Below are 10,303 nucleotides of genomic sequence, written 5' to 3'. Positions count from 1 at the left end.
TTATTTTTCATTTTCATTTGCATTTTAATGAAAACCAAAATGCGGGCAATTAAAATTGCATAAAAGTAAATGAGTTGAGTGATGTGGCTTTAGGTATTTCGCTCGAGGCTGTTGTTGTTCTTGTTGTTGGCATTACATATTACTGCTCAACAATCACTCAATCAATTATTTTACAACATTAAGCTGTCATTAAAAAGGCATATTGCGAAGGCCATTATGCTGCAAAAGTGGCCAATAAATACGAGTATATGTATATATATATAGTGGTATGTATATAAAAAATAAATCGTCAATGCAGGGCAGCTGTCTTTCATAAGCCTTTAGCATTTTATTGCCATTACCTTGCGGCTTGTGATGGCGTCTTTGGCTCGGAGAAGCTTATTGTCGATTTGTTGACCTTTCTCGATTTAATGATATTTCTCTTGCAAGTCAATAATTATGCGAGCATTAGTGTGCTGTTGTGGTGGTTAAATTGAAAAACGAATTATATGTTTATGAAAATATCTCTTTTTGCTGTTAGTTTATTGTTTTCAGCACCCACTTACTCTACTGTTGGTATGACTTACATCAACTGTTTTTGGTAGAAGAAATTAGGAGATTAGTCGTTTTCATTGGGCACCTTGTTTCCTAGCAAGTTTTCTATGCCTTTCGATTTGCAAATAGCGAGCTGTGCCAGCCAGACAACAGAAGTTCCTAGACGCTTTTCGGCGTCTCAGGAACAAATGCAATCGGTTCAGGTCATCGTCTCAGAATTTTATCTGTATCGGTTTTAATTATAACACTGCTCCTGGTTTGTAATTTGATGAAGAACTTGGGGTTATTTTTAATTAAGTGATTCGATGGAACTATGTGTAAGATTATTCCAATGGGTTCTGCCATTGTCTCTATATCGGTCTCAATTATAACACCATCCCTAGTTTTTAATTTTATGATCAACATGGGGCTATTTTTAATGGTGATTCAAATTCTTTTCAATATAAATGTGTTTGCCTATCATATATTTAAAATTATTATCTTGAATGTTCTTTAATCAAAGTCCCTCTCATTAATTTAGACGTTTCTCTGTAAAACATTTCCTTGTAAGTTTTTGCTTAGATCTTTAGATCGGCAGTCTAGTTTGTTAATACACCTCATCTGCAGAAGATACGGTTTTAGCAACTTCTATTCCATTCGAGTCAACTATTTGGGTTGTTTCTTTTTCTCTGCGATATTAATCTGACATTTTTCGAATCTGATACTCTATTCGAGAAGACGTTTAAGTTTGTTTTAGCATCTCTTGTGTGAAGTAGAGATGCTGTGAAACTTCATCTGCTAAAGAACCCACTTTTGCTCTCGAGTCTACTTTTTAGATTATTTCTTTCTCTCCGCTGTTCCATTCGAGTCGACTGTTTAGACTGTTTCAGCCTCTCATATATATAGCAGTGAAGATTTAGTTTTGTGAAATCATCAACAATACGTTTTTATTTTGTTGCAAGAAAAGAAGTCTCTGGTTTATCCAGACTCTCTCTCTCTCTCTCTCTCTCTTTTTAGCTTGCTTCTTTTTGGTGGCAACGCCCTGATGTCTGCAGCTTGAACCACTTTTTGCTGCTGTCGCAATTTAATAAACATAAATTTCATTTAAACAATACGAAGCAACAACTACAAGTGTGTGTGTGAGTGTGTGTCTGTGTGCGGGCTCACTATGCATGGCCGTAATTTTATTTCATATTTTCCACTTTTCGATGCCGTCTTTTTTCCCGGACAAAGTTTTGTCGCCCTCCGTGGCCGTGCCGCCATTAAATGCCCGTCGCCTCGGACATTTTGCTTCTGCTGCTGCCTCTGCAGGCAACTGGCGAAGGATATAAGGAAATCATATAAATACAAGCTCATAAAAATCATGGCGGCATGTACACGTGTGTGTTTGTGTGTATGAGTGCGCCAGTTATTGTCCTGCCTGCTAGCCATGCCCTTTTTTAAACTCCAATCTCGTTGTTATTTGCCCCTCCACTGTTATGAATTGTTCTACATATTTTTTAAATATATATACGAGTGTAGTATATTATATATACACACATGCATATGTAAATATGCACCATATGCTTGTTGGCTGCCTTTGCAAATTTACAAACACATGTGTAATATTTTGTTGCTGCTTTTGTTGGTCTACACACATGTTAAATTTACTCGCATCTTGTAGCACAGATTGCTTTTTGGTTGCTGTGGCACATTTGAGGACATCTGCCTTTAATACGACCTCGCCACCCATTGCCCCCCGATCCCTATCCTCTACGGCATTAGGTCAGCCAGGCGCAGTATTTGCCTCTACATCGATTCATGTATGCACGTGTGTGTTCCATTGATTTGTTTGAGTGATGTACGTGCCTGTCTGTCTTTCAGTTTGTTTGTCTGTGTGTTTTTAATGCTTGAGCGATGACCAAAGTGGGTTTTCCTTGAAACACAAATTGAAGCACTCGCGAAAAAATGGAGAGCTCGTCAAATAACAAGAATATGATTCGCATTTGAGAAATCGTAGTTTCCAATTTATATCCATTCGTTAAGTTGTTGAAATTCTCAGAATTGTTCAACTACTATTTGACGGTTTTATTTTGGATTGTTTAATGGACCTCTAAGTGAATGCAAACTAATCTGAGTTTTGAAAAACCGAAATGAACAGGAATTTATCTTATCTTACAGAAGTAAAAAGTTTTGCAAGGCAGCTCTATGTTTAGCTTAGCAATGTGGCTTTATATGTTTGGAGAAATTGGAAACAGTTAAAAGATTTGCCCATATCCTTTTTTTTGTACCTTATGACTAATGTATAGGTAAGCCTAAGATTTAAGTTTGAAGGAATACTTTCTCTTAAACAGGAAATAATATTTATGTAAGCTTTTCCCTTTTTCGATGTCTGTCATAATCTGCTTTAAACTACTTCCGATCAGATGTTAATAAGATGTTCAGCTTCTAAGGAGGAGCCCATGTATTATCTTTTATGTTTACAATTAGCTGATGGAAAAGAGTCCCACCTCCATTTAACAAATATATAAATGTTGGATAAAGCTGCGCAGCTTCAATCTCAGGAACCGAATAGCAACAAACACAGAATCAAAAGCCGATTCAGGCAGTAAGGTTGTCTTTGAAGCAGTTCTTAATATTTATCTAAAACGTATTCTCAGTTGTCAGCAGTGTTTTAAATTTTAAATTCTAATCTCGAAGCTGAGAATCTAATGTAGTGCACCAAGTTAATATTAAATTCCCAGTAAAGAGAAGACCTCAGCATTCGACTCCCTTCACATATTACTCACTTTTTTACATGCAAGTACGAGCAAACCCTTGAGCATCAGCGTTGTTCATTTTAATTCCTTTTGTCATCAAAAGTTGCTTCTAAGCCAGTCTGCATTTGACAAAACCCCTTTTATGGCTTCAGCTTTCTGTAAGCTCTGCAACTTTTTGTCAATTGCGATTTATGAGCCATAAATTTGCCAAATGTATTTAAACAATTACGAGATTTAATGTTGGCCAGTTTTTCCAAAAATTCGTTCATTGCTCTATCTCCAGCTGGCAGAACTAATCGAATATGCAAAACATGTAGAAAATCTCATTGAACTGTCTGTCTGTCTGTCTTTCGTTGCGCACGCAGAGGTAAATACTATATTCGTGTACTATAAAATGAAGTGAACTTACATGCGAGTACGATTCGAAGGCAGAATTAATGAGCATTGCACATGCAGAAAATGGAAAATGTAAATTGTGATAAGTATCAAATACTTGTAAAGTCAGAGACGTGGAACGGCACTCCGAGGCTATTAATTTTGTATACAATGCATGCACACAAGTGCGTGGCATTGAATTATATACATACTTATTCAGATTAAAAGCTATCTTGCGTAAATATTGAAATGAAGGTTTTCCCATATTGAGAGAATTAAGTACTTGGTATGAGAATCACAGAGGAGGGCGGCCACAATATTTTTAAATTTAATTTAATTTATCAGAAAATTCACAATTTAATTCTCGATTGGCCAGCGCTTAGGTACTTGCCTTGAGAATCGCAGAGGAGGGAGGTCATATTTTTATTTATTTTTATTAAATTTATCAGTAATTTCACAATTTAAGTCCACAATATTATTATTTACTTTATCAGAAAATTCACAATTTAATTCTTGATGTGCCAGCGCTTAGGTAATTGCTATGAGAATCGCAGAGGAGAGCGACCACAATATTTTTATTAAATTTACCAGAAATTTCACAATTTAAATCCACAATATTATTATTTAATTTTTCCGAAATTTCACAATTTAATTCTCGATTTTCCAGTGCTTAGGTACTTGGTATGAGAATCGCAGAGGAAGGCGGCCATATTTTTATTTAATTTATCAGAAAAATCACAATTTAAATTCGCAATATTATTATTTAATTTTTCAGAAATTGCGCAATTTCATTTATTAGTAATTTCACAATTTAGTTGACTTCAAATGAAGAAGGAAAACTATGTATACTATGTTGTAATGATTAGATATTTTTGTGTTGACCATTTATGCATCGACATTTAATTATAATCATTTCATGTGCAGCTGTAGCGTTTTGTCAACTAAACGTATTGAACTGTAATAATAATTATTTCCATTTGTGTTTTAAATTTAGAAAAGGAATTCAAGGAAGTAAACATTTAGAAAAAACGTGCTCTATTAATAGGCAAATATCTTACCTCATTGCAATGTACAATTGCTGGTAAAATTATTCCACATTGGAAAGCAATTGAAATAAAAGCTGTCATTGCATTGTTTTGTTTGGCTTACAGAAAAGTTTTATAAGTGAGAATTCGCCTTTTGGGGGTTTCAAGGTCAATGGAGATAACGATTCTCTGCCTTTATGAAAATAGGGTCTTAAGCTAACATCTGACAGCTAAATTGTTTAGATAGAAATTTTTTAATTTCACAATCATGTGATGAATGACTGCAATTAGGAATTTACATTCTAAACATAAATTTTTTTTGCTAATTATATATATATACTTTTCTGTATACTGATTCAGCTAGTAATCTGAAATCCTTTCTACCAGACTGATTGGTTTCTGCATGGTTTCTGATGTTATACCAAATATTAGGCTGTAGGTGCTACAAAAACGAGCATTAGTCGAACTATTTGTATCTGTTTCCCATGTAAAATGTTTGTTTACTTTTAATTGTAATTAGAGTTTTAAAATTTCCATTGGATTGTGACTTTCGTGATTGCTGTTTGTCATTCTAAAATGTAAACTGGTTGGATTATATATTTCAAATTATTATAACTCTTGAATTTTCTGCAATCAAATGAAAAGGAGTTTCATTAATTTATACGTTTTTTGTAAATCTTTTCTATATAAGTTTTCGTTTAGATGTTTTTCTTTACAACGGCAGTATAGCTTGTCGACACACCTCACCTCATGTTTGACAAAAGGCTCGTCAACTAATTTTGCTAAACTCTATGTGTTACTAAGTTTTTTAAACACATTGTACATTTCTAATTATGTTTTTATTACTCATGCGCAGCGTGTTACAAGTTTTTCTCACAGCTGGCTAATTGACTTTAATTGCAAATTGATTTGGCTGGCAAAGCATTTACATAAACATTTAAAAGCATAAGCATGTGTGTGTCTACATAACTAATGCACCGCACAAACCGCAAAGCAACTTGATTTATGGCTTGTCATTGAATTTACATCAGACCCCAACTCCAAATGTGTTTTCTATGATGTTTACAAAGCAATGATAAAAACGAAATCAAAATAAAGCAAACCCCCAAACACAGAGAAATGTACAAATAATGATTTTCCAAGCCCACACTTTTTTGAATACGGGTTATCACTTCCACCCCCACCCCTTATGTACAAGTATGTGTCATAAATTTTGTTGTGCGACTAAATTTAATTTTAGTTTGCAACCCACAGTTTGTTCTTTTTTTTTTCTGTTGCTCGCCTAGGGCTGCAACTCCAGAAGGTAGCAGACAGAAATTATGGCCATGCATGAAGGGGCCATGTACCCGTACGATAAGTTATGGAATATGTATGGGTGTGTGTGTGGTAGTGTGGTGGCAGTTTTATGTGTGGCAAGCATAATCTGTAACAAATCTTTTACTGGCGAAAACATTAGCCCTACGACGCATAAAAGTTGACATATGTGTATGTGGCGTTCCCCAATAACCAACAATAACAACAATCCGCAAACAAACAAACAAGCAACGTAAAGAGGAAATAAGCCAAAAAAGCAAAAAAAAAATAAATAAAACGAGGGGAAAAACGTAGCGCATATAAATTTTGCGAACACAAAAAGCTACAAAGCCTTTTTGTTAGATTTATTTCCGTTTTGCCACTTTGTTTGCAGTAACTTTTTTTGAACTGTTCGTACATATGTATGTACGTCTGTCTGTTCGTCTGTTTGTTTGTTTGTTTGTTTCTGTGCTTGTTCGTGTGCAGTTTAGCGTGTTCCGTCTGCAAGTTTATGCATGTCGCTCAACCCCAGCATTTCTGCATGTTCAGAATTGTTTGAATTGTTGTCACATTGGGGGGCTTTCAATAATTCATTGGTTTTTGCTTGGCTGTTTGATGGTCGTTATAAATAAATCACAATTTGAATATAAAATGGCAGTTACTTAGCGGAAAGGAAATGTCAGAGATGGAATTGAAAGGTTGTCAGGTACATGTGGGAGTAAGAATTGAAAAACGCGTGGGTTATTGAAAAATCAAATTGGAATAGTTGCAGAAGAAAACGACGAAAATACAAAAAGAGAGCTCTCAGAGAAAGCCAAGATAACGCATCCATTTCAATAAGAAGTTAATAAAAATGCAGTTAAATGAATGAATTAAGAGGGCGTAGAATGCGATTGAGTGGGAAAAGAGATGAAGAACATGAGCAAGAAAGTGCAAAAGGAGCAAAATTGGGGGAAAAGAAATAAATAATTATATGAAAACAAATGACAGATATGTGGAAAATATAGATGGAGAGATAAATGAAAAGGAAGAGAGCATGAAACGGTAAAAAATGTGAGCAATATAAAGCGAACAATTAGTAGAAAGAGATAAATAAATAATAAATGATAAACACTTGTCATTTCACATGCCTGTTGTATTTAATAGTATGCTTTAGACTAAGGATCGCTGCTCCTTGCAGTTCCCGCTCTTGCTTTTTTAACGTTGGCTTAGTAAGAGGCAGTTTGTAGAGAGAGAGAAATGCAGAAAAAAATGCATTGCTAGCCAATAAACCAAGAAAAGTATGAAGAGCAAGATTTAGGAATTTGTTACTAAAACCGTAAAGAAAATTGAATGCGCTGTGAGGAAAAAATTAATATCACAAAAGTGTGCAATGTGGAATCGCAGACATACATAGATAAGGAACAAGAAATGAAACAAACTATGCACTTAATTGAGAGTAAGAATTCTTAAAGAAGAGAGAGAATAGTGCAACGAGAAATTACAGAAACAGATGCAATGAAAAGAAAAACGTAAACGTAAATTCAATTATTTGTGGCATAAAAAATGTACAGAACTATGGAATAAAATATATAAACTAGAAGCCATGGCCCCACATACTCCCTTATCTGTGTAAAGAATTTATTATGCACCATCATCGGCTTACAACATTCAGCCATTTGTAATAATATAATCCATAATATTAGTAGTGGCCCCTAGCGGTAATTAAAATAACCAAACAGAAAAAAAAAATGAAAATATACAACAATGTTGCAAAATGCGAGTGTGGAAGGTAGTTATGTGATACATTTGATGGCGGAGCTGTGGGGCCGACAACCGCTAATAAGCTGACACGAATCCACACAGCAACACACGAAACTGGCGCACTTGTGCCCATTACGTATACGCAGCGTTAACAAATGACTATGGCTTAAAAGCAACAACAACAACAGCAACACAAACACAAGCTGACTGTCAACGATAGCTGAGGCACAAGTTCTACAAACTAACACGCTGCTGGGCGCAAAGTAAAATGCAGGACCACTTGCACAGTGATTGTTGCCAGCTGATAAAGGGAATAACAGTGTAAGAGAGATGGGGAGAGATGGAGCGAGAGGGAGAGAGAGGGAGAGTGAGCAACAACAATTTCGTTAAATTACAAACAATGCTCATTTGTTGTTTATCTGTATAACGGTATCTCTGTGACACTTGCTGCCGCCTCAATTCCTGCCTTCCTCCTGCTCCCCTGCTCTGCTCCCCTGCTCTGCTCCTCTGCTGTCTTGCTGCCAGCCTGAGGTCGATTTTTGTTCCTGGGATGTCCCTGCAACAACATCGTTCGTGCTCGGTAATTGAGTTGATAAAGCATTGGGCGCGCGAGTGAGCTCCAGTATATAGTACTCGTAATTTGGGTAATGCATGCAAACTTAATTACCTCAGGGAACTTGGTAATTAGAAATTTGATTGAACGCATGCCAGCCTGTGGTTGGCAGGCCTTCGCGCATTATTATCCTTAAGCCAAATACTTGGCATAAATCAACGCTGAAAATTACTTCAGGCAGTCTTACCTGTCTACTTGTCTACCTGTCGCACATCACCTCGTTTATATTGTTGGCTGCTGTCTCTACTTGTCATTAGCATAATATTTCTTCTTGACAAATCGCAATTGAACTTGCGATGCCAATTGCAACAATTTCTCAAATCTGACTTGCCTGTCTTTATTTTTCCTGCGCCGAAACAATAGGGGAAAATGAATATCAAAATGATTATGAAAAGTTGCCCACGCCAAATGGCTCGAAATGTCTTGGCAGACATTTTCAATTAACCAACTTTTGAACAAACTGTTTGACGTTTATGTGTGTTGTCAGGTTATTACTCCGTCGTTTATATTATTGCCATCGCGCTGGCAAAGTAAATTGAATTTCCACTGAAAACTTCTCAGACATGTTGTTTATTGTTGCTCGAAATGTTTCTTTGACTCTTTGAATGTCGAGATATAGACAAATATGACATTCAAATGATGTTGTGTAATGGGGCAAGTTTGTTTAAGTAACTCAACCAGTTGTCAATGTTTCATTTCTCAGGACATTCACTTTTGCAAATTTATTTATGACTCTTTAATTTTGTGACTTTTAAATATTAAATTCAACTCAGATGCTGCAAGGTATCTTGAACTTTTATTTAATATAAAATTTTCGAGTTCAACAATTTCTCTCAATCTCTTGACTGTTTTCGTGTCAATTTATGAAAGAAAGCTCTAAAAAAGAGAGAGTTGAATAGGTTAGACCAATTATCGTCTTCATATATATAATATTCCTTTTTTTTTGCATGCTTGAAAGTATCGCAATGTTCGTTTTTTAATTGATATATTTATTTAATTTGTTCTTCCTCTAAGCCCTTCAATTAAACTCTTTGTAATTTCTTAAGCAATCAACCCGACTACAAATATTCTAAAAATGAAACATAAACGAAAAATAACGGCTGGTGAAAACAAACAACATATATCCAATATTTAATTGATATTTGTGGAGAAATTGGCTTTTGCTAAAAGTGTTGACTAAGTAAAGAGTTATCAAAAAAAAAAAAATGTGTCTTTCCTGTCTTCTCAATAAAATTGATTTGCTGTCTCATATTTTTCTACAAATTTGCTCGAGCATGTTTACTTGTTATGGCAAATATGAATAAAGCAGCAGGCTAAAAGGCCAAACATGTTTCCATATTTGGATTAATTTGCTTCACTTGCCAACCACGTCAGTCAGAAACATACACACACACACACACACACACACACACACACACACACACACGAGTACTTACTATTTGTGTGAACGAGTTTCTTGGAACATTTCTGCAACATCATCGCTTAAGTCCCCGGCAAGGATTTATGTATACATCTGCATTACTTGGCCACAGGAACTTTTTACTTTAGCCAAATACTGAATGGACTGCATTCCCCTCCCCTCTCTGCTGCCTGCAATGCATTAGAAAGTTTGTGCTTTTGAAAAGGCAATAGCTGCACAATTGTAAAACGATTTAAAAAGTTTGGGGGCATGTTAAAGTACGAGTATCAAACGCATGTTCAACTTTCAATATTCAACCGAAAAATATTGCATCAAATAAAATAAATATTGTGAAAAATAGTAAATAAATGAAATATTTTGAAATGCCATTGGTGGGCCCGCTCTGCCGCAAAGCAATGGCATATAACTTTTTCGGCAATGCTTGTGTTGTTTTGCTTTTGTTTTATTCCTCGTTGCACAGTTTGTGGCGCAGCCAAAGTTATCTCAGATTATGCAGCTGATTATGGAGGTCATTGTGGGCAATAATAGGAGGAGAAATAGAATCTACTTGTATATAGAATACGAGTAGAAGATGCAAGAAGAA

The sequence above is a fragment of the Scaptodrosophila lebanonensis genome, unplaced genomic scaffold (assembly GCF_003285725.1).
Source record: "Scaptodrosophila lebanonensis strain 11010-0011.00,11010-0021.00 unplaced genomic scaffold, SlebRS2 tig00001412-arrow-pilon, whole genome shotgun sequence".
NCBI classification, from domain to species: domain Eukaryota; kingdom Metazoa; phylum Arthropoda; class Insecta; order Diptera; family Drosophilidae; genus Scaptodrosophila; species Scaptodrosophila lebanonensis.
The sequence above is the reverse complement of the archived record's forward strand: the minus strand, read 5'-3'. Positions refer to the sequence as shown.